Below are 21,371 nucleotides of genomic sequence, written 5' to 3'. Positions count from 1 at the left end.
CAGATGCATCGTACGAACTAAGTCATGTAAATCACGGCAATAATTAAAATTGGGGGACTGGTCTGCAGGGCGTAAAACACAATTAAAATCGCCTCCGAGCAGGAGACTCCGAGGACTCTGGCGCAAAAGATAAATAAGCTCTTCTTTATAAAAGCGCGATCGAGCCACAGTGTGACCCGAACCAGAGGGGGCATACAAAACAACGAGGCGGAGATCAAAAAGACGACAACCAATCCCACGGCCAGAGTCAAGGAATTCAATGTCAGTAATAGGAATGCCCTCTCGAAAGAAAAGAGCAGTTCCTGTTGAATATTCCGGCGCGACATTAAAAGCAGTTTGAAATCCAGGTTGAGAGAGATCAGAAAACAACACTTCCTGCAAAAACACTACGTCCGCACAGGCGTCGTAAATAAACTGCCGCAAAGAGGCAATGCGAACGTCGGACTCAATACGGTTAACATTTAAGGTAAGAAAGGTGTATGCTTGAACCATAGACAGAAAAGCGAGAAAACAAATCACCTACACCGACGCACCAGCGTCACAGTCCATACCAGGGGTGACGGAGGCATCCGAGGGAGGGGGACTGCTACCCCGTTCCGCGGATCCCTTACGTTTCGGTTTTTTACGAACAGCATTAACGTTCGGCTGAACGCGTAACTTGCGTCGGCTGACGGGCAAGGGAGCTTCAGCCGCCGGTGACGTAGGAGGGTCAAGTTCTGTATCCGACACCACCCGCGCCGGTCCACATGCGGGATCCGGGGTCGCGGCGGAAACATCCGACGAAACGGAATGGTCAACACCTGCACTAGCTTCCGGCAAACATGGACTGCACGGAGGCGAAACGTGAGCAGGAAGGTCCGAGGCCGCAGAGTTGGAAGGAAGCGGAGCAGCTCCGCTGGCAGAGGTATGGGGCAGCGAAGCAGGAAGTTGTCGCGGCTCCACTTGTTGTGACATCGAAGTCGGTTTGGAAGACGGCGCCAACAGGCCCGACCGACGACCCGACTCGAGAGAAGCTGCGTCGGAGGCCGGAGGGGGGCCAGCAGCCGCCACCGGAACCGCTACCTCAGGAGGGCAGGGAGCAGCTACAGTACACAGTGGCTCGGAGGATGCCGGTCGCTCGGACTGGGGCATCTCAGGGAGATCCTCATCCGTACTATTTCCATCGTGTGGGCGACGCCTCTTATTATTCAAAAGTGGCACACCCACCTGAGGGACAGACGGAACAACATCAGATTTAGCACGCAAAGGAGGAAATTCTGTGTCAGGGGTGCGCAAAACCTGTGGCGGGGCGCTACTACCACTGGACTGTGCTACACCAAGAGCAGAACCACCTGCAACGAGGTCAGCGACCGTTAACTTGCGACGCTGTTCGAGAGAATTTTTTAAAACAAAAACCCTCCGCGGACAGTCAGTACGCACGTGACCACTTTCATTGCACAAAAAACAGGTGCCAACCTGACCACTATATGTTACATGGACACGATATCCACCGATCTGCAGGTGAGATGGAATATTCTGCTTAATGTGCATTTCGACTGAACGAATACCACTGTAACATTGCAGGCGATGTTGGCTTGACCAGCGTTCAAGGCGAATGCTCTTTACATCACCATACTTTTGTAGACCCTCCTTAAGATAGACATTATCCACCTCCGGTGGAAGGTTGTAAACACGAACATTGGTATACGTGATGGAAGCATTGGAAAGCAGAACGGTACTTACAGAATCATCCCGATGCCGAAACAGAACTTGATGACCATATTTAGAAAGAATTTTATCAACCTGAAGTGGGTCCATGAACTTAACAAAGAAAACATACAGTTCGGTATCAAAATAAGCAGTGTGCACCTGATCCGAATGAACACCAAAGGTATCTACCAACCAATCATGAATCTCAAGGGAACTAGGTTGCACATTGCGGGTTGACTTGTCGAAAGTAAAACTAACTGTAGCCTGACGAGGAATAACCTGGGACGACATTTTCAAAATAGGCGGTCGAAACCGCTACACACAACACACTGAACTAAGGACAGAAAGTAACACAAGGTACGAAACAACGACGGAGAAACACTCACAGAAGTTGCAACACAACACGTAAACAACGATAGTCCACTATACGTAACGCCACGGCGGAGCGGAAGACTAGGCACGTCCACACTGCACGGCGTCTAAAGCGGAACTCACCACTAGACCACACCGGACAAACGACGGCAGTGCTCTTTCCAGCGAACGCAGCAGCCGCCCACGGTTAACTGACGACAACTGTAAAAAATCCACTCTCTCGCGTTATAGAACGGCGTGCTCCGGACGCATTTCGTGGAGACGAACGCCAGCAATGATGAGAGCAAAAGGTGCCTACAAATCCTGTCGTTGCACCACGCACTGTTCTACGACAATTCACCAAGCAGACGCTCACGCCTTGTTGTGCTGTTTCCTTTGCGGGCAATGAGTGCATCTGCCTTCGACACAGGAAACATTACACGTTCGGCAGCTGTGGGATTGGAACCCACGCCTCCGAAGAGAATGGTGCCTGAAACCAGCGCCTTAGACCGCTCGGCCACGCTACCTACACAACACGCGCGTCACAAGAGCTGCGTCCTACCCCACGAGGACACACCGCAACGGCACAAAAATGAGACGTAAAAAGTGGCAACGGTGGGATTCGAACCCACGCCTCCGGAGAGACTGGTGCCTAAAACCAGCGCCTTAGACCGCTCGGCCACGTTACCGTTGGATCAGCAGCGGCAAAACGTTTCGTTTGTACTACAAAGATCACTTCGAAATGGAAGTATCTTGGCAATCGCCGTGCCATGTATTTCCACTGCTCTCCCACTGGAAGCGTCTCTTTAGGCCATCCACAGCAAGAAAAAGCCGTGCCCGCCGTACGGTAGCGACGCCACTTGTCTGTAGCTGTCGCAGTTAAGGAGACAGCGTCAAGAGACGTTTTCGTGCCGTGACCAGGTTTCGAACCTGCGCTTTCCTTAACCACTAAAGTATCGTAGCTGTAACTGTCAGGCGGAGCTAGAATGCTCCATGTATCAAACATATGTGAGCTCAAGGAGGTTACACTTGAAGGAAAAGCGGCAGGTTAACGCGATCACATCAAAACCCCCGGCAGCTACGGGATTCGAAACCGCGCCTACAGAGAGACTGGTGCCTTAAACCAGCGCCTTAAAGCGCTCGGCCACGCTACATGCGCTGCTTGGTGCGCCAGTGTTCCTAGCATTTGTAGAAACAGTGCACGCCACAGCTTCCTGTTCTGCTGCGACTGGCTGCTCATCCATCGCACTTCAAACGACTGCCCTTTTCGACTACAGAGAGCAGCGGACGTCTGCGCTCTGGGAGGCGACATTACGTGTTGGGGATGAAGTGGTAGTGCTAACTGCGGCCTGCGGAACACGAGTGAAAAAATCAAGAGAGTACTGTCATTTCGAGTACTCGCCATTGCAACGGCAGCAAGGCAAAACTTTCAAAATTGCCGTGACCAGGATTCGAACCTGGGTTATTGCGGCCACAACGCAATGTCCTAACCACTAGACGATCACGGCCATGGCCACGGAGGCGCCCGCGAAGGCAGCTGGCTGCAATGCAAGTGGCGATACCCAGCAAAGCCTAGGCCAAGGTGTACGCCACAGCAGTGTCAGACACGGTCTCCATCACATGTATACGAGCAAATGAACGTGCCTGCGCTGTCAGGACTCTAACTACAGTGGTTAGCTGCATTCACCTCCGTGGCAATGTCTTGCAGTCCTCCAAGCCTCTTGACTACAGGTACCGGTATGTGGCTCGATAACAAGTGGATAGACGCCGCATCTCTCTCGCCGTCAGGTGTTGCCGCGAGTCATACTTAACGTAGCTTTCTGCACGCGTCAGCGTAGCGTCAGTCGAGCAAAGTCGAGACAAGTCGCATAGGAGGAGCAACAAAAACGCGCAATTCCGGTACCGGGAATCGAACCCGGGCCTCCTGGGTGAGAGCCAGGTATCCTAGCCACTTTTTTTTTTTTTTTCCTGGGTGATAGCCAGGTATCCTAGCCACTTTTTTTTTTTTTTTTTTTCTTTTTTTTTTCTAGCAGCTGTCTTATAGTCAAAATTCAGCAATGTGAGCGGACGAAGATTGGCAGCAGATAAACGACCAGAGGACTTCGGAATTAAAACAATTTTCCCTACTTTAAAATCGGCAGGCACATCCATCCCTCTGACAATCTCATTTAAAATCTGCGTAAAAATGCCACCCAAAAGAGGCCAAAAACGGAGATAAAATTCTTTAGGCAGGCCGTCTGGACCCGGCGATTTACTGGACGGAGAGCGAGCAATAAAATCGAAAACATCATCTACCTGGAACTCCCGGAGAAATTCGCCGTTCGCGTCAGGCGCGATCGTCGCAGTTAGATCCCCAAAGACATCATCCGAAAGAGACTCACCAGAATCATCGGCAGAATAGAGACTAGTGTAATACTGATGAAGAGCACGAACCATTTCCTCCTGTGCACTAAGCTGTCGCCCATCATCCACCGTAAGAGAAGAGATGAAGGAGCGACGACGACGAGTCTGATGCCGTAGCAGGTGGTACAAGGATGTCAGTTCACCTTCAACAAGAGAGTGAGGTTTCGACTTAACTCGCAGACCATCCATCTGTCGTCGTTTAAGGCTCAAGAGCTTGGCTTTAATACGACGAACATCATGGATCCGCAGTGGAGAGGTACCCGCCGCGTCATATAGTTCACGCAGGACAGAGTAGTAATATTCATACGTGTTCTTAAAATCACGCGTCCTAGCAGCACAGTAGAAAATCAAAGTCTGACGAATCTTGGGCTTGGCAAACGCAGTCCACCAAACCAGCAAGGAGGGGTATCGCGGGACAGAGCGAAGACATCGCTCCCACACGCCACTTATAACATCATCCATAGCACTGTCGGCAAGGTGGGAAACATTTAACATCCACTGGGAACGATAAAGTTTTGCAGGTTGGCGACTAAGATTTACAGTTGCAGTAAAAGCACAATGGTCAGAAAAACTAGTAGGAATAACATCGACAGAAAGAATTTTATCACATAAAAAATCAGATAAATAGAATCTGTCGAGTCTACTGCATGAGGACCCGGTACAAAACGTATATTTCACCAGGGTTGGATATTTGTGTTCCCAGACATCACGCAGATGCATCGTACGAACTAAGTCATGTAAATCACGGCAATAATTAAAATTGGGGGACTGGTCTGCAGGGCGTAAAACACAATTAAAATCGCCTCCGAGCAGGAGACTCCGAGGACTCTGGCGCAAAAGATAAATAAGCTCTTCTTTATAAAAGCGCGATCGAGCCACAGTGTGACCCGAACCAGAGGGGGCATACAAAACAACGAGGCGGAGATCAAAAAGACGACAACCAATCCCACGGCCAGAGTCAAGGAATTCAATGTCAGTAATAGGAATGCCCTCTCGAAAGAAAAGAGCAGTTCCTGTTGAATATTCCGGCGCGACATTAAAAGCAGTTTGAAATCCAGGTTGAGAGAGATCAGAAAACAACACTTCCTGCAAAAACACTACGTCCGCACAGGCGTCGTAAATAAACTGCCGCAAAGAGGCAATGCGAACGTCGGACTCAATACGGTTAACATTTAAGGTAAGAAAGGTGTATGCTTGAACCATAGACAGAAAAGCGAGAAAACAAATCACCTACACCGACGCACCAGCGTCACAGTCCATACCAGGGGTGACGGAGGCATCCGAGGGAGGGGGACTGCTACCCCGTTCCGCGGATCCCTTACGTTTCGGTTTTTTACGAACAGCATTAACGTTCGGCTGAACGCGTAACTTGCGTCGGCTGACGGGCAAGGGAGCTTCAGCCGCCGGTGACGTAGGAGGGTCAAGTTCTGTATCCGACACCACCCGCGCCGGTCCACATGCGGGATCCGGGGTCGCGGCGGAAACATCCGACGAAACGGAATGGTCAACACCTGCACTAGCTTCCGGCAAACATGGACTGCACGGAGGCGAAACGTGAGCAGGAAGGTCCGAGGCCGCAGAGTTGGAAGGAAGCGGAGCAGCTCCGCTGGCAGAGGTATGGGGCAGCGAAGCAGGAAGTTGTCGCGGCTCCACTTGTTGTGACATCGAAGTCGGTTTGGAAGACGGCGCCAACAGGCCCGACCGACGACCCGACTCGAGAGAAGCTGCGTCGGAGGCCGGAGGGGGGCCAGCAGCCGCCACCGGAACCGCTACCTCAGGAGGGCAGGGAGCAGCTACAGTACACAGTGGCTCGGAGGATGCCGGTCGCTCGGACTGGGGCATCTCAGGGAGATCCTCATCCGTACTATTTCCATCGTGTGGGCGACGCCTCTTATTATTCAAAAGTGGCACACCCACCTGAGGGACAGACGGAACAACATCAGATTTAGCACGCAAAGGAGGAAATTCTGTGTCAGGGGTGCGCAAAACCTGTGGCGGGGCGCTACTACCACTGGACTGTGCTACACCAAGAGCAGAACCACCTGCAACGAGGTCAGCGACCGTTAACTTGCGACGCTGTTCGAGAGAATTTTTTAAAACAAAAACCCTCCGCGGACAGTCAGTACGCACGTGACCACTTTCATTGCACAAAAAACAGGTGCCAACCTGACCACTATATGTTACATGGACACGATATCCACCGATCTGCAGGTGAGATGGAATATTCTGCTTAATGTGCATTTCGACTGAACGAATACCACTGTAACATTGCAGGCGATGTTGGCTTGACCAGCGTTCAAGGCGAATGCTCTTTACATCACCATACTTTTGTAGACCCTCCTTAAGATAGACATTATCCACCTCCGGTGGAAGGTTGTAAACACGAACATTGGTATACGTGATGGAAGCATTGGAAAGCAGAACGGTACTTACAGAATCATCCCGATGCCGAAACAGAACTTGATGACCATATTTAGAAAGAATTTTATCAACCTGAAGTGGGTCCATGAACTTAACAAAGAAAACATACAGTTCGGTATCAAAATAAGCAGTGTGCACCTGATCCGAATGAACACCAAAGGTATCTACCAACCAATCATGAATCTCAAGGGAACTAGGTTGCACATTGCGGGTTGACTTGTCGAAAGTAAAACTAACTGTAGCCTGACGAGGAATAACCTGGGACGACATTTTCAAAATAGGCGGTCGAAACCGCTACACACAACACACTGAACTAAGGACAGAAAGTAACACAAGGTACGAAACAACGACGGAGAAACACTCACAGAAGTTGCAACACAACACGTAAACAACGATAGTCCACTATACGTAACGCCACGGCGGAGCGGAAGACTAGGCACGTCCACACTGCACGGCGTCTAAAGCGGAACTCACCACTAGACCACACCGGACAAACGACGGCAGTGCTCTTTCCAGCGAACGCAGCAGCCGCCCACGGTTAACTGACGACAACTGTAAAAAATCCACTCTCTCGCGTTATAGAACGGCGTGCTCCGGACGCATTTCGTGGAGACGAACGCCAGCAATGATGAGAGCAAAAGGTGCCTACAAATCCTGTCGTTGCACCACGCACTGTTCTACGACAATTCACCAAGCAGACGCTCACGCCTTGTTGTGCTGTTTCCTTTGCGGGCAATGAGTGCATCTGCCTTCGACACAGGAAACATTACACGTTCGGCAGCTGTGGGATTGGAACCCACGCCTCCGAAGAGAATGGTGCCTGAAACCAGCGCCTTAGACCGCTCGGCCACGCTACCTACACAACACGCGCGTCACAAGAGCTGCGTCCTACCCCACGAGGACACACCGCAACGGCACAAAAATGAGACGTAAAAAGTGGCAACGGTGGGATTCGAACCCACGCCTCCGGAGAGACTGGTGCCTAAAACCAGCGCCTTAGACCGCTCGGCCACGTTACCGTTGGATCAGCAGCGGCAAAACGTTTCGTTTGTACTACAAAGATCACTTCGAAATGGAAGTATCTTGGCAATCGCCGTGCCATGTATTTCCACTGCTCTCCCACTGGAAGCGTCTCTTTAGGCCATCCACAGCAAGAAAAAGCCGTGCCCGCCGTACGGTAGCGACGCCACTTGTCTGTAGCTGTCGCAGTTAAGGAGACAGCGTCAAGAGACGTTTTCGTGCCGTGACCAGGTTTCGAACCTGCGCTTTCCTTAACCACTAAAGTATCGTAGCTGTAACTGTCAGGCGGAGCTAGAATGCTCCATGTATCAAACATATGTGAGCTCAAGGAGGTTACACTTGAAGGAAAAGCGGCAGGTTAACGCGATCACATCAAAACCCCCGGCAGCTACGGGATTCGAAACCGCGCCTACAGAGAGACTGGTGCCTTAAACCAGCGCCTTAAAGCGCTCGGCCACGCTACATGCGCTGCTTGGTGCGCCAGTGTTCCTAGCATTTGTAGAAACAGTGCACGCCACAGCTTCCTGTTCTGCTGCGACTGGCTGCTCATCCATCGCACTTCAAACGACTGCCCTTTTCGACTACAGAGAGCAGCGGACGTCTGCGCTCTGGGAGGCGACATTACGTGTTGGGGATGAAGTGGTAGTGCTAACTGCGGCCTGCGGAACACGAGTGAAAAAATCAAGAGAGTACTGTCATTTCGAGTACTCGCCATTGCAACGGCAGCAAGGCAAAACTTTCAAAATTGCCGTGACCAGGATTCGAACCTGGGTTATTGCGGCCACAACGCAATGTCCTAACCACTAGACGATCACGGCCATGGCCACGGAGGCGCCCGCGAAGGCAGCTGGCTGCAATGCAAGTCGCGATACCCAGCAAAGCCTAGGCCAAGGTGTACGCCACAGCAGTGTCAGACACGGTCTCCATCACATGTATACGAGCAAATGAACGTGCCTGCGCTGTCAGGACTCTAACTACAGTGGTTAGCTGCATTCACCTCCGTGGCAATGTCTTGCAGTCCTCCAAGCCTCTTGACTACAGGTACCGGTATGTGGCTCGATAACAAGTGGATAGACGCCGCATCTCTCTCGCCGTCAGGTGTTGCCGCGAGTCATACTTAACGTAGCTTCCTGCACGCGTCAGCGTAGCGTCAGTCGAGCAAAGTCGAGACAAGTCGCATAGGAGGAGCAAGAAAAACGCGCAAGTCCGGTACCGGGAATCGAACCCGGGCCTCCTCGTTGAGAGCCAGGTATCCTAGCCACTAGACCAAACCGGATAACGACGGAAGTGCTCTTTCCAGCGAACGCAGCAGCCGCCCACGGTTAACTGACGACAACTGTAAAAAATCCACTCTCTCGCGTTATAGAACGGCGTGCTCCGGACGCATTTCGTGGAGACGAACGCCAGCAATGATGAGAGCAAAAGGTGCCTACAAATCCTGTCGTTGCACCACGCACTGTTCTACGACAATTCACCAAGCAGACGCTCACGCGTTGTTGTGTTGTTTCCTTTGCGGGCAATGAGTGCATCTGCCTTCGACACAGGAAACATTACACGTTCGGCAGCTGTGGGATTGGAACCCACGCCTCCGAAGAGAATGGTGCCTGAAACCAGCGCCTTTGACCGCTCGGCCACGCTACCTACACAACACGCGCGTCACAAGAGCTGCGTCCTACCCCACGAGAACACACCGCAACGGCACAAAAATGAGACGTAAAAAGTGGCAACGGTGGGATTCGAACCCACGCCTCCGGAGAGACTGGTGCCTAAAACCAGCGCCTTAGACCGCTCGGCCACGTTACCGTTGGACCAGCAGCGGCAAAACGTTTCGTTTGTACTACAAAGATCACTTCGAAATGGAAGTATCTTGGCAATCGCCGTGCCATGTATTTCCACTGCTCTCCCACTGGAAGCGTCTCTTTAGGCCATCCACAGCAAGAAAAAGCCGTGCCCGCCGTATGGTAGCGACGCCACTTGTCTGTAGCTGTCGCAGTTAAGGAGACAGCGTCAAGAGACGTTTTCGTGCCGTGACCAGGTTTCGAACCTGGGCTTTCCTTAACCACTAAAGTATCGTAGCTGTAACTGTCAGACGGAGTTAGAATGCTCCATGTATCAAACATATGTGAGCTCAAGGAGGTTACACTTGAAGGAAAAGCGGCAGGTTAACGCGATCACATCAAAACCCCCGGCAGCTACGGGATTCGAAACCGCGCCTACAGAGAGACTGGTGCCTTAAACCAGCGCCTTAAAGCGCTCGGCCACGCTACATGCGCTGCTTGGTGCGCCAGTGTTCCTAGCATTTGTAGAAACAGTGCACGCCACAGCTTCCTGTTCTGCCGGGACTGGCTGCTCATCCATCGCACTTCAAACGACTGCCCTTTTCGACTACAGAGAGCAGCGGACGTCTGCGCTCTGGGAGGCGACATTACGTGTTGGGGATGAAGTGGTAGTGCTAACTGCGGCCTGCGGAACACGAGTGAAAAAATCAAGAGAGTACTGTCATTTCGAGTACTCGCCATTGCAACGGCAGCAAGGCAAAACTTTCAAAATTGCCGTGACCAGGATTCGAACCTGGGTTATTGCGGCCACAACGCAATGTCCTAACCACTAGACGATCACGGCCATGGCCACGGAGGCGCCCGCGAAGGCAGCTGGCTGCAATGCAAGTGGCGATACCCAGCAAAGCCTAGGCCAAGGTGTACGCCACAGCAGTGTCAGACACGGTCTCCATCACATGTATACGAGCAAATGAACGTGCCTGCGCTGTCAGGACTCTAACTACAGTGGTTAGCTGCATTCACCTCCGTGGCAATGTCTTGCAGTCCTCCAAGCCTCTTGACTACAGGTACCGGTATGTGGCTCGATAACAAGTGGATAGACGCCGCATCTCTCTCGCCGTCAGGTGTTGCCGCGAGTCATACTTAACGTAGCTTTCTGCACGCGTCAGCGTAGCGTCAGTCGAGCAAAGTCGAGACAAGTCGCATAGGAGGAGCAAGAAAAACGCGCAAGTCCGGTACCGGGAATCGAACCCGGGCCTCCTCGTTGAGAGCCAGGTATCCTAGCCACTAGACCAAACCGGATAACGACGGAAGTGCTCTTTCCAGCGAACGCAGCAGCCGCCCACGGTTAACTGACGACAACTGTAAAAAATCCACTCTCTCGCGTTATAGAACGGCGTGCTCCGGACGCATTTCGTGGAGACGAACGCCAGCAATGATGAGAGCAAAAGGTGCCTACAAATCCTGTCGTTGCACCACGCACTGTTCTACGACAATTCACCAAGCAGACGCTCACGCGTTGTTGTGTTGTTTCCTTTGCGGGCAATGAGTGCATCTGCCTTCGACACAGGAAACATTACACGTTCGGCAGCTGTGGGATTGGAACCCACGCCTCCGAAGAGAATGGTGCCTGAAACCAGCGCCTTAGACCGCTCGGCCACGCTACCTACACAACACGCGCGTCACAAGAGCTGCGTCCTACCCCACGAGAACACACCGCAACGGCACAAAAATGAGACGTAAAAAGTGGCAACGGTGGGATTCGAACCCACGCCTCCGGAGAGACTGGTGCCTAAAACCAGCGCCTTAGACCGCTCGGCCACGTTACCGTTGGACCAGCAGCGGCAAAACGTTTCGTTTGTACTACAAAGATCACTTCGAAATGGAAGTATCTTGGCAATCGCCGTGCCATGTATTTCCACTGCTCTCCCACTGGAAGCGTCTCTTTAGGCCATCCACAGCAAGAAAAAGCCGTGCCCGCCGTATGGTAGCGACGCCACTTGTCTGTAGCTGTCGCAGTTAAGGAGACAGCGTCAAGAGACGTTTTCGTGCCGTGACCAGGTTTCGAACCTGGGCTTTCCTTAACCACTAAAGTATCGTAGCTGTAACTGTCAGACGGAGTTAGAATGCTCCATGTATCAAACATATGTGAGCTCAAGGAGGTTACACTTGAAGGAAAAGCGGCAGGTTAACGCGATCACATCAAAACCCCCGGCAGCTACGGGATTCGAAACCGCGCCTACAGAGAGACTGGTGCCTTAAACCAGCGCCTTAAAGCGCTCGGCCACGCTACATGCGCTGCTTGGTGCGCCAGTGTTCCTAGCATTTGTAGAAACAGTGCACGCCACAGCTTCCTGTTCTGCCGGGACTGGCTGCTCATCCATCGCACTTCAAACGACTGCCCTTTTCGACTACAGAGAGCAGCGGACGTCTGCGCTCTGGGAGGCGACATTACGTGTTGGGGATGAAGTGGTAGTGCTAACTGCGGCCTGCGGAACACGAGTGAAAAAATCAAGAGAGTACTGTCATTTCGAGTACTCGCCATTGCAACGGCAGCAAGGCAAAACTTTCAAAATTGCCGTGACCAGGATTCGAACCTGGGTTATTGCGGCCACAACGCAATGTCCTAACCACTAGACGATCACGGCCATGGCCACGGAGGCGCCCGCGAAGGCAGCTGGCTGCAATGCAAGTGGCGATACCCAGCAAAGCCTAGGCCAAGGTGTACGCCACAGCAGTGTCAGACACGGTCTCCATCACATGTATACGAGCAAATGAACGTGCCTGCGCTGTCAGGACTCTAACTACAGTGGTTAGCTGCATTCACCTCCGTGGCAATGTCTTGCAGTCCTCCAAGCCTCTTGACTACAGGTACCGGTATGTGGCTCGATAACAAGTGGATAGACGCCGCATCTCTCTCGCCGTCAGGTGTTGCCGCGAGTCATACTTAACGTAGCTTTCTGCACGCGTCAGCGTAGCGTCAGTCGAGCAAAGTCGAGACAAGTCGCATAGGAGGAGCAAGAAAAACGCGCAAGTCCGGTACCGGGAATCGAACCCGGGCCTCCTCGTTGAGAGCCAGGTATCCTAGCCACTAGACCAAACCGGATAACGACGGAAGTGCTCTTTCCAGCGAACGCAGCAGCCGCCCACGGTTAACTGACGACAACTGTAAAAAATCCACTCTCTCGCGTTATAGAACGGCGTGCTCCGGACGCATTTCGTGGAGACGAACGCCAGCAATGATGAGAGCAAAAGGTGCCTACAAATCCTGTCGTTGCACCACGCACTGTTCTACGACAATTCACCAAGCAGACGCTCACGCGTTGTTGTGTTGTTTCCTTTGCGGGCAATGAGTGCATCTGCCTTCGACACAGGAAACATTACACGTTCGGCAGCTGTGGGATTGGAACCCACGCCTCCGAAGAGAATGGTGCCTGAAACCAGCGCCTTAGACCGCTCGGCCACGCTACCTACACAACACGCGCGTCACAAGAGCTGCGTCCTACCCCACGAGAACACACCGCAACGGCACAAAAATGAGACGTAAAAAGTGGCAACGGTGGGATTCGAACCCACGCCTCCGGAGAGACTGGTGCCTAAAACCAGCGCCTTAGACCTCTCGGCCACGTTACCGTTGGACCAGCAGCGGCAAAACGTTTCGTTTGTACTACAAAGATCACTTCGAAATGGAAGTATCTTGGCAATCGCCGTGCCATGTATTTCCACTGCTCTCCCACTGGAAGCGTCTCTTTAGGCCATCCACAGCAAGAAAAAGCCGTGCCCGCCGTATGGTAGCGACGCCACTTGTCTGTCGCTGTCGCAGTTAAGGAGACAGCGTCAAGAGACGTTTTCGTGCCGTGACCAGGTTTCGAACCTGGGCTTTCCTTAACCACTAAAGTATCGTAGCTGTAACTGTCAGACGGAGTTAGAATGCTCCATGTATCAAACATATGTGAGCTCAAGGAGGTTACACTTGAAGGAAAAGCGGCAGGTTAACGCGATCACATCAAAACCCCCGGCAGCTACGGGATTCGAAACCGCGCCTACAGAGAGACTGGTGCCTTAAACCAGCGCCTTAAAGCGCTCGGCCACGCTACATGCGCTGCTTGGTGCGCCAGTGTTCCTAGCATTTGTAGAAACAGTGCACGCCACAGCTTCCTGTTCTGCTGCGACTGGCTGCTCATCCATCGCACTTCAAACGACTGCCCTTTTCGACTACAGAGAGCAGCGGACGTCTGCGCTCTGGGAGGCGACATTACGTGTTGGGGATGAAGTGGTAGTGCTAACTGCGGCCTGCGGAACACGAGTGAAAAAATCAAGAGAGTACTGTCATTTCGAGTACTCGCCATTGCAACGGCAGCAAGGCAAAACTTTCAAAATTGCCGTGACCAGGATTCGAACCTGGGTTATTGCGGCCACAACGCAATGTCCTAACCACTAGACGATCACGGCCATGGCCACGGAGGCGCCCGCGAAGGCAGCTGGCTGCAATGCAAGTGGCGATACCCAGCAAAGCCTAGGCCAAGGTGTACGCCACAGCAGTGTCAGACACGGTCTCCATCACATGTATACGAGCAAATGAACGTGCCTGCGCTGTCAGGACTCTAACTACAGTGGTTAGCTGCATTCACCTCCGTGGCAATGTCTTGCAGTCCTCCAAGCCTCTTGACTACAGGTACCGGTATGTGGCTCGATAACAAGTGGATAGACGCCGCATCTCTCTCGCCGTCAGGTGTTGCCGCGAGTCATACTTAACGTAGCTTTCTGCACGCGTCAGCGTAGCGTCAGTCGAGTAAAGTCGAATAAGAGGAGCTACAAAAACGCGCAATTCCGGTATCGGGAACCGAAGCGTGGCCTCCTGGGTGAGATCCAGGTACCCTAGCCACTAGACCACACCGGATAACGACGGCAGTGCTCCTTCCAGCGAACGCAGCAGCCGCCCACGGTTAACTGACGACAACTGTAAAAAATCCACTCTCTCGCGTTATAGAACGGCGTGCTCCGGACGCATTTCGTGGAGACGAACGCCAGCAATGATGAGAGCAAACGGTGCCTACAAATCCTGTCGTTGCACCACGCACTGTTCTACGACAATTCACCAAGCAGACGCTCACGCCTTGTTGTGCTGTTTCCTTTGCGGGCAATGAGTGCATCTGCCTTCGACACAGGAAACATTACACGTTCGGCAGCTGTGGGATTGTAACCCACGCCTCCGAAGAGAATGGTGTCTGAAACCAGCGCCTTAGACCGGTCGGCCACGCTACCTACACAACACGCGCGTCACAAGAGCTGCGTCCTACCCCACGAGAACACACCGCAACGGCACAAAAATGAGACGTAAAAAGTGGCAAGGGTGGGATTCGAACCCATGCCTCCGGAGAGACTGGTGCCTAAAACCAGCGCCTTAGACCTCTCGGCCACGTTACCGTTGGACCAGCAGCGGCAAAACGTTTCGTTTGTACTACAAAGATCACTTCGAAATGGAAGTATCTTGGCAATCGCCGTGCCATGTATTTCCACTGCTCTCCCACTGGAAGCGTCTCTTTAGGCCATCCACAGCAAGAAAAAGCCGTGCCCGCCGTATGGTAGCGACGCCACTTGTCTGTCGCTGTCGCAGTTAAGGAGACAGCGTCAAGAGACGTTTTCGTGCCGTGACCAGGTTTCGAACCTGGGCTTTCCTTAACCACTAAAGTATCGTAGCTGTAACTGTCAGGCGGAGCTAGAATGCTCCATGTATCAAACATATGTGAGCTCAAGGAGGTTACACTTGAAGGAAAAGCGGCAGGTTAACGCGATCACATCAAAACCCCCCGCAGCTACGGGATTCGAAACCGCGCCTACAGAGAGACTGGTGCCTTAAACCAGCGTCTTAAAGCGCTCGGCCACGCTACATGCGCTGCTTGGTGCGCCAGTGTTCCTAGCATTTGTAGAAACAGTGCACGCCACAGCTTCCTGTTCTGCTGGGACTGGCTGCTCATCCATCGCACTTCAAACGACTGCCCTTTTCGACTACAGAGAGCAGCGGACGTCTGCGCTCTGGGAGGCGACATTACGTGTTGGGGATGAAGTGGTAGTGCTAACTGCGGCCTGCGGAACACGAGTGAAAAAATCAAGAGAGTACTGTCATTTCGAGTACTCGCCATTGCAACGGCAGCAAGGCAAAACTTTCAAAATTGCCGTGACCAGGATTCGAACCTGGGTTATTGCGGCCACAACGCAATGTCCTAACCACTAGACGATCACGGCCATGGCCACGGAGGCGCCCGCGAAGGCAGCTGGCTGCAATGCAAGTGGCGATACCCAGCAAAGCCTAGGCCAAGGTGTACGCCACAGCAGTGTCAGACACGGTCTCCATCACATGTATACGAGCAAATGAACGTGCCTGCGCTGTCAGGACTCTAACTACAGTGGTTAGCTGCATTCACCTCCGTGGCAATGTCTTGCAGTCCTCCAAGCCTCTTGACTACAGGTACCGGTATGTGGCTCGATAACAAGTGGATAGACGCCGCATCTCTCTCGCCGTCAGGTGTTGCCGCGAGTCATACTTAACGTAGCTTTCTGCACGCGTCAGCGTAGCGTCAGTCGAGCAAAGTCGAGACAAGTCGCATAGGAGGAGCAACAAAAACGCGCAATTCCGGTACCGGGAATCGAACCCGGGCCTCCTGGGTGAGAGCCAGGTATCCTAGCCACTTTTTTTTTTTTTTTCCTGGGTGATAGCCAGGTATCCTAGCCACTTTTTTTTTTTTTTTTTTTTTTTTCTTTTTTTTTTCTAGCAGCTGTCTTATAGTCAAAATTCAGCAATGTGAGCGGACGAAGATTGGCAGCAGATAAACGACCAGAGGACTTCGGAATTAAAACAATTTTCCCTACTTTAAAATCGGCAGGCACATCCATCCCTCTGACAATCTCATTTAAAATCTGCGTAAAAATGCCACCCAAAAGAGGCCAAAAACGGAGATAAAATTCTTTAGGCAGGCCGTCTGGACCCGGCGATTTACTGGACGGAGAGCGAGCAATAAAATCGAAAACATCATCTACCTGGAACTCCCGGAGAAATTCGCCGTTCGCGTCAGGCGCGATCGTCGCAGTTAGATCCCCAAAGACATCATCCGAAAGAGACTCACCAGAATCATCGGCAGAATAGAGACTAGTGTAATACTGATGAAGAGCACGAACCATTTCCTCCTGTGCACTAAGCTGTCGCCCATCATCCACCGTAAGAGAAGAGATGAAGGAGCGACGACGACGAGTCTGATGCCGTAGCAGGTGGTACAAGGATGTCAGTTCACCTTCAACAAGAGAGTGAGGTTTCGACTTAACTCGCAGACCATCCATCTGTCGTCGTTTAAGGCTCAAGAGCTTGGCTTTAATACGACGAACATCATGGATCCGCAGTGGAGAGGTACCCGCCGCGTCATATAGTTCACGCAGGACAGAGTAGTAATATTCATACGTGTTCTTAAAATCACGCGTCCTAGCAGCACAGTAGAAAATCAAAGTCTGACGAATCTTGGGCTTGGCAAACGCAGTCCACCAAACCAGCAAGGAGGGGTATCGCGGGACAGAGCGAAGACATCGCTCCCACACGCCACTTATAACATCATCCATAGCACTGTCGGCAAGGTGGGAAACATTTAACATCCACTGGGAACGATAAAGTTTTGCAGGTTGGCGACTAAGATTTACAGTTGCAGTAAAAGCACAATGGTCAGAAAAACTAGTAGGAATAACATCGACAGAAAGAATTTTATCACATAAAAAATCAGATAAATAGAATCCGTCGAGTCTACTGCATGAGGACCCGGTAAAAAACGTATATTTCACCAGGGTTGGATATTTGTGTTCCCAGACATCACGCAGGTGCATCGTACGAACTAAGTCATGTAAATCACGGCAATAATTAAAATTGGGGGACTGGTCTGCAGGGCGTAAAACACAATTAAAATCGCCTCCGAGCAGGAGACTCCGAGGACTCTGGCGCAAAAGATAAATAAGCTCTTCTTTATAAAAGCGCGATCGAGCCACAGTGTGACCCGAACCAGAGGGGGCATACAAAACAACGAGGCGGAGATCAAAAAGACGACAACCAATCCCACGGCCAGAGTCAAGGAATTCAATGTCAGTAATAGGAATGCCCTCTCGAAAGAAAAGAGCAGTTCCTGTTGAATATTCCGGCGCGACATTAAAAGCAGTTTGAAATCCAGGTTGAGAGAGATCAGAAAACAACACTTCCTGCAAAAACACTACGTCCGCACAGGCGTCGTAAATAAACTGCCGCAAAGAGGCAATGCGAACGTCGGACTCAATACGGTTAACATTTAAGGTAAGAAAGGTGTATGCTTGAACCATAGACAGAAAAGCGAGAAAACAAATCACCTACACCGACGCACCAGCGTCACAGTCCATACCAGGGGTGACGGAGGCATCCGAGGGAGGGGGACTGCTACCCCGTTCCGCGGATCCCTTACGTTTCGGTTTTTTACGAACAGCATTAACGTTCGGCTGAACGCGTAACTTGCGTCGGCTGACGGGCAAGGGAGCTTCAGCCGCCGGTGACGTAGGAGGGTCAAGTTCTGTATCCGACACCACCCGCGCCGGTCCACATGCGGGATCCGGGGTCGCGGCGGAAACATCCGACGAATCGGAATGGTCAACACCTGCACTAGCTTCCGGCAAACATGGACTGCACGGAGGCGAAACGTGAGCAGGAAGGTCCGAGGCCGCAGAGTTGGAAGGAAGCGGAGCAGCTCCGCTGGCAGAGGTATGGGGCAGCGAAGCAGGAAGTTGTCGCGGCTCCACTTGTTGTGACATCGAAGTCGGTTTGGAAGACGGCGCCAACAGGCCCGACCGACGACCCGACTCGAGAGAAGCTGCGTCGGAGGCCGGAGGGGGGCCAGCAGCCGCCACCGGAACCGCTACCTCAGGAGGGCAGGGAGCAGCTACAGTACACAGTGGCTCGGAGGATGCCGGTCGCTCGGACTGGGGCATCTCAGGGAGATCCTCATCCGTACTATTTCCATCGTGTGGGCGACGCCTCTTATTATTCAAAAGTGGCACACCCACCTGAGGGACAGACGGAACAACATCAGATTTAGCACGCAAAGGAGGAAATTCTGTGTCAGGGGTGCGCAAAACCTGTGGCGGGGCGCTACTACCACTGGACTGTGCTACACCAAGAGCAGAACCACCTGCAACGAGGTCAGCGACCGTTAACTTGCGACGCTGTTCGAGAGAATTTTTTAAAACAAAAACCCTCCGCGGACAGTCAGTACGCACGTGACCACTTTCATTGCACAAAAAACAGGTGCCAACCTGACCACTATATGTTACATGGACACGATATCCACCGATCTGCAGGTGAGATGGAATATTCTGCTTAATGTGCATTTCGACTGAACGAATACCACTGTAACATTGCAGGCGATGTTGGCTTGACCAGCGTTCAAGGCGAATGCTCTTTACATCACCATACTTTTGTAGACCCTCCTTAAGATAGACATTATCCACCTCCGGTGGAAGGTTGTAAACACGAACATTGGTATACGTGATGGAAGCATTGGAAAGCAGAACGGTACTTACAGAATCATCCCGATGCCGAAACAGAACTTGATGACCATATTTAGAAAGAATTTTATCAACCTGAAGTGGGTCCATGAACTTAACAAAGAAAACATACAGTTCGGTATCAAAATAAGCAGTGTGCACCTGATCCGAATGAACACCAAAGGTATCTACCAACCAATCATGAATCTCAAGGGAACTAGGTTGCACATTGCGGGTTGACTTGTCGAAAGTAAAACTAACTGTAGCCTGACGAGGAATAACCTGGGACGACATTTTCAAAATAGGCGGTCGAAACCGCTACACACAACACACTGAACTAAGGACAGAAAGTAACACAAGGTACGAAACAACGACGGAGAAACACTCACAGAAGTTGCAACACAACACGTAAACAACGATAGTCCACTATACGTAACGCCACGGCGGAGCGGAAGACTAGGCACGTCCACACTGCACGGCGTCTAAAGCGGAACTCACCACTAGACCACACCGGACAAACGACGGCAGTGCTCTTTCCAGCGAACGCAGCAGCCGCCCACGGTTAACTGACGACAACTGTAAAAAATCCACTCTCTCGCGTTATAGAACGGCGTGCTCCGGACGCATTTCGTGGAGACGAACGCCAGCAATGATGAGAGCAAAAGGTGCCTACAAATCCTGTCGTTGCACCACGCACTGTTCTACGACAATTCACCAAGCAGACGCTCACGCCTTGTTGTGCTGTTTCCTTTGCGGGCAATGAGTGCATCTGCCTTCGACACAGGAAACATTACACGTTCGGCAGCTGTGGGATTGGAACCCACGCCTCCGAAGAGAATGGTGCCTGAAACCAGCGCCTTAGACCGCTCGGCCACGCTACCTACACAACACGCGCGTCACAAGAGCTGCGTCCTACCCCACGAGGACACACCGCAACGGCACAAAAATGAGACGTAAAAAGTGGCAACGGTGGGATTCGAACCCACGCCTCCGGAGAGACTGGTGCCTAAAACCAGCGCCTTAGACCGCTCGGCCACGTTACCGTTGGATCAGCAGCGGCAAAACGTTTCGTTTGTACTACAAAGATCACTTCGAAATGGAAGTATCTTGGCAATCGCCGTGCCATGTATTTCCACTGCTCTCCCACTGGAAGCGTCTCTTTAGGCCATCCACAGCAAGAAAAAGCCGTGCCCGCCGTACGGTAGCGACGCCACTTGTCTGTAGCTGTCGCAGTTAAGGAGACAGCGTCAAGAGACGTTTTCGTGCCGTGACCAGGTTTCGAACCTGCGCTTTCCTTAACCACTAAAGTATCGTAGCTGTAACTGTCAGGCGGAGCTAGAATGCTCCATGTATCAAACATATGTGAGCTCAAGGAGGTTACACTTGAAGGAAAAGCGGCAGGTTAACGCGATCACATCAAAACCCCCGGCAGCTACGGGATTCGAAACCGCGCCTACAGAGAGACTGGTGCCTTAAACCAGCGCCTTAAAGCGCTCGGCCACGCTACATGCGCTGCTTGGTGCGCCAGTGTTCCTAGCATTTGTAGAAACAGTGCACGCCACAGCTTCCTGTTCTGCTGCGACTGGCTGCTCATCCATCGCACTTCAAACGACTGCCCTTTTCGACTACAGAGAGCAGCGGACGTCTGCGCTCTGGGAGGCGACATTACGTGTTGGGGATGAAGTGGTAGTGCTAACTGCGGCCTGCGGAACACGAGTGAAAAAATCAAGAGAGTACTGTCATTTCGAGTACTCGCCATTGCAACGGCAGCAAGGCAAAACTTTCAAAATTGCCGTGACCAGGATTCGAACCTGGGTTATTGCGGCCACAACGCAATGTCCTAACCACTAGACGATCACGGCCATGGCCACGGAGGCGCCCGCGAAGGCAGCTGGCTGCAATGCAAGTCGCGATACCCAGCAAAGCCTAGGCCAAGGTGTACGCCACAGCAGTGTCAGACACGGTCTCCATCACATGTATACGAGCAAATGAACGTGCCTGCGCTGTCAGGACTCTAACTACAGTGGTTAGCTGCATTCACCTCCGTGGCAATGTCTTGCAGTCCTCCAAGCCTCTTGACTACAGGTACCGGTATGTGGCTCGATAACAAGTGGATAGACGCCGCATCTCTCTCGCCGTCAGGTGTTGCCGCGAGTCATACTTAAC

At 52.1% G+C, this 21,371-nt stretch overlaps 16 non-coding genes across 16 annotated transcripts; all 16 read right to left on the bottom strand.

The window, feature by feature from the left end:
* Window positions 1-2,647: 2,647 nt before the first annotated feature.
* On the bottom strand, window positions 2,648-2,729 carry Trnal-uag. The gene has a single exon. It is a non-coding gene; the product is annotated as a tRNA-Leu (tRNA).
* A 747-nt stretch (window positions 2,730-3,476) lies between these two features.
* Trnah-gug lies at window positions 3,477-3,548 on the bottom strand. Its single transcript has one exon. It is a non-coding gene; the product is annotated as a tRNA-His (tRNA).
* Window positions 3,549-7,801: 4,253 nt separating this feature from the next.
* On the bottom strand, window positions 7,802-7,883 carry Trnal-uag. The gene has a single exon. It is a non-coding gene; the product is annotated as a tRNA-Leu (tRNA).
* A 747-nt stretch (window positions 7,884-8,630) lies between these two features.
* On the bottom strand, window positions 8,631-8,702 carry Trnah-gug. Its single transcript has one exon. It is a non-coding gene; the product is annotated as a tRNA-His (tRNA).
* A 386-nt stretch (window positions 8,703-9,088) lies between these two features.
* Trnae-cuc lies at window positions 9,089-9,160 on the bottom strand. Its single transcript has one exon. It is a non-coding gene; the product is annotated as a tRNA-Glu (tRNA).
* Window positions 9,161-9,605: 445 nt separating this feature from the next.
* On the bottom strand, window positions 9,606-9,687 carry Trnal-uag. The gene has a single exon. It is a non-coding gene; the product is annotated as a tRNA-Leu (tRNA).
* Window positions 9,688-10,434: 747 nt separating this feature from the next.
* Window positions 10,435-10,506, bottom strand: Trnah-gug. Its single transcript has one exon. It is a non-coding gene; the product is annotated as a tRNA-His (tRNA).
* A 386-nt stretch (window positions 10,507-10,892) lies between these two features.
* Trnae-cuc lies at window positions 10,893-10,964 on the bottom strand. The gene has a single exon. It is a non-coding gene; the product is annotated as a tRNA-Glu (tRNA).
* Window positions 10,965-11,409: 445 nt separating this feature from the next.
* On the bottom strand, window positions 11,410-11,491 carry Trnal-uag. The gene has a single exon. It is a non-coding gene; the product is annotated as a tRNA-Leu (tRNA).
* Window positions 11,492-12,238: 747 nt separating this feature from the next.
* Trnah-gug lies at window positions 12,239-12,310 on the bottom strand. Its single transcript has one exon. It is a non-coding gene; the product is annotated as a tRNA-His (tRNA).
* A 386-nt stretch (window positions 12,311-12,696) lies between these two features.
* On the bottom strand, window positions 12,697-12,768 carry Trnae-cuc. Its single transcript has one exon. It is a non-coding gene; the product is annotated as a tRNA-Glu (tRNA).
* A 445-nt stretch (window positions 12,769-13,213) lies between these two features.
* Window positions 13,214-13,295, bottom strand: Trnal-uag. Its single transcript has one exon. It is a non-coding gene; the product is annotated as a tRNA-Leu (tRNA).
* A 747-nt stretch (window positions 13,296-14,042) lies between these two features.
* Window positions 14,043-14,114, bottom strand: Trnah-gug. Its single transcript has one exon. It is a non-coding gene; the product is annotated as a tRNA-His (tRNA).
* A 1,722-nt stretch (window positions 14,115-15,836) lies between these two features.
* Trnah-gug lies at window positions 15,837-15,908 on the bottom strand. The gene has a single exon. It is a non-coding gene; the product is annotated as a tRNA-His (tRNA).
* A 4,258-nt stretch (window positions 15,909-20,166) lies between these two features.
* Trnal-uag lies at window positions 20,167-20,248 on the bottom strand. Its single transcript has one exon. It is a non-coding gene; the product is annotated as a tRNA-Leu (tRNA).
* A 747-nt stretch (window positions 20,249-20,995) lies between these two features.
* Window positions 20,996-21,067, bottom strand: Trnah-gug. The gene has a single exon. It is a non-coding gene; the product is annotated as a tRNA-His (tRNA).
* Window positions 21,068-21,371: the final 304 nt, after the last annotated feature.

This window comes from Schistocerca piceifrons, unplaced genomic scaffold (assembly GCF_021461385.2).
Source record: "Schistocerca piceifrons isolate TAMUIC-IGC-003096 unplaced genomic scaffold, iqSchPice1.1 HiC_scaffold_687, whole genome shotgun sequence".
Classification (NCBI taxonomy): Eukaryota; Metazoa; Arthropoda; class Insecta; order Orthoptera; family Acrididae; genus Schistocerca; species Schistocerca piceifrons.
The sequence above is the reverse complement of the archived record's forward strand: the minus strand, read 5'-3'. Positions and strand labels throughout refer to the sequence as shown.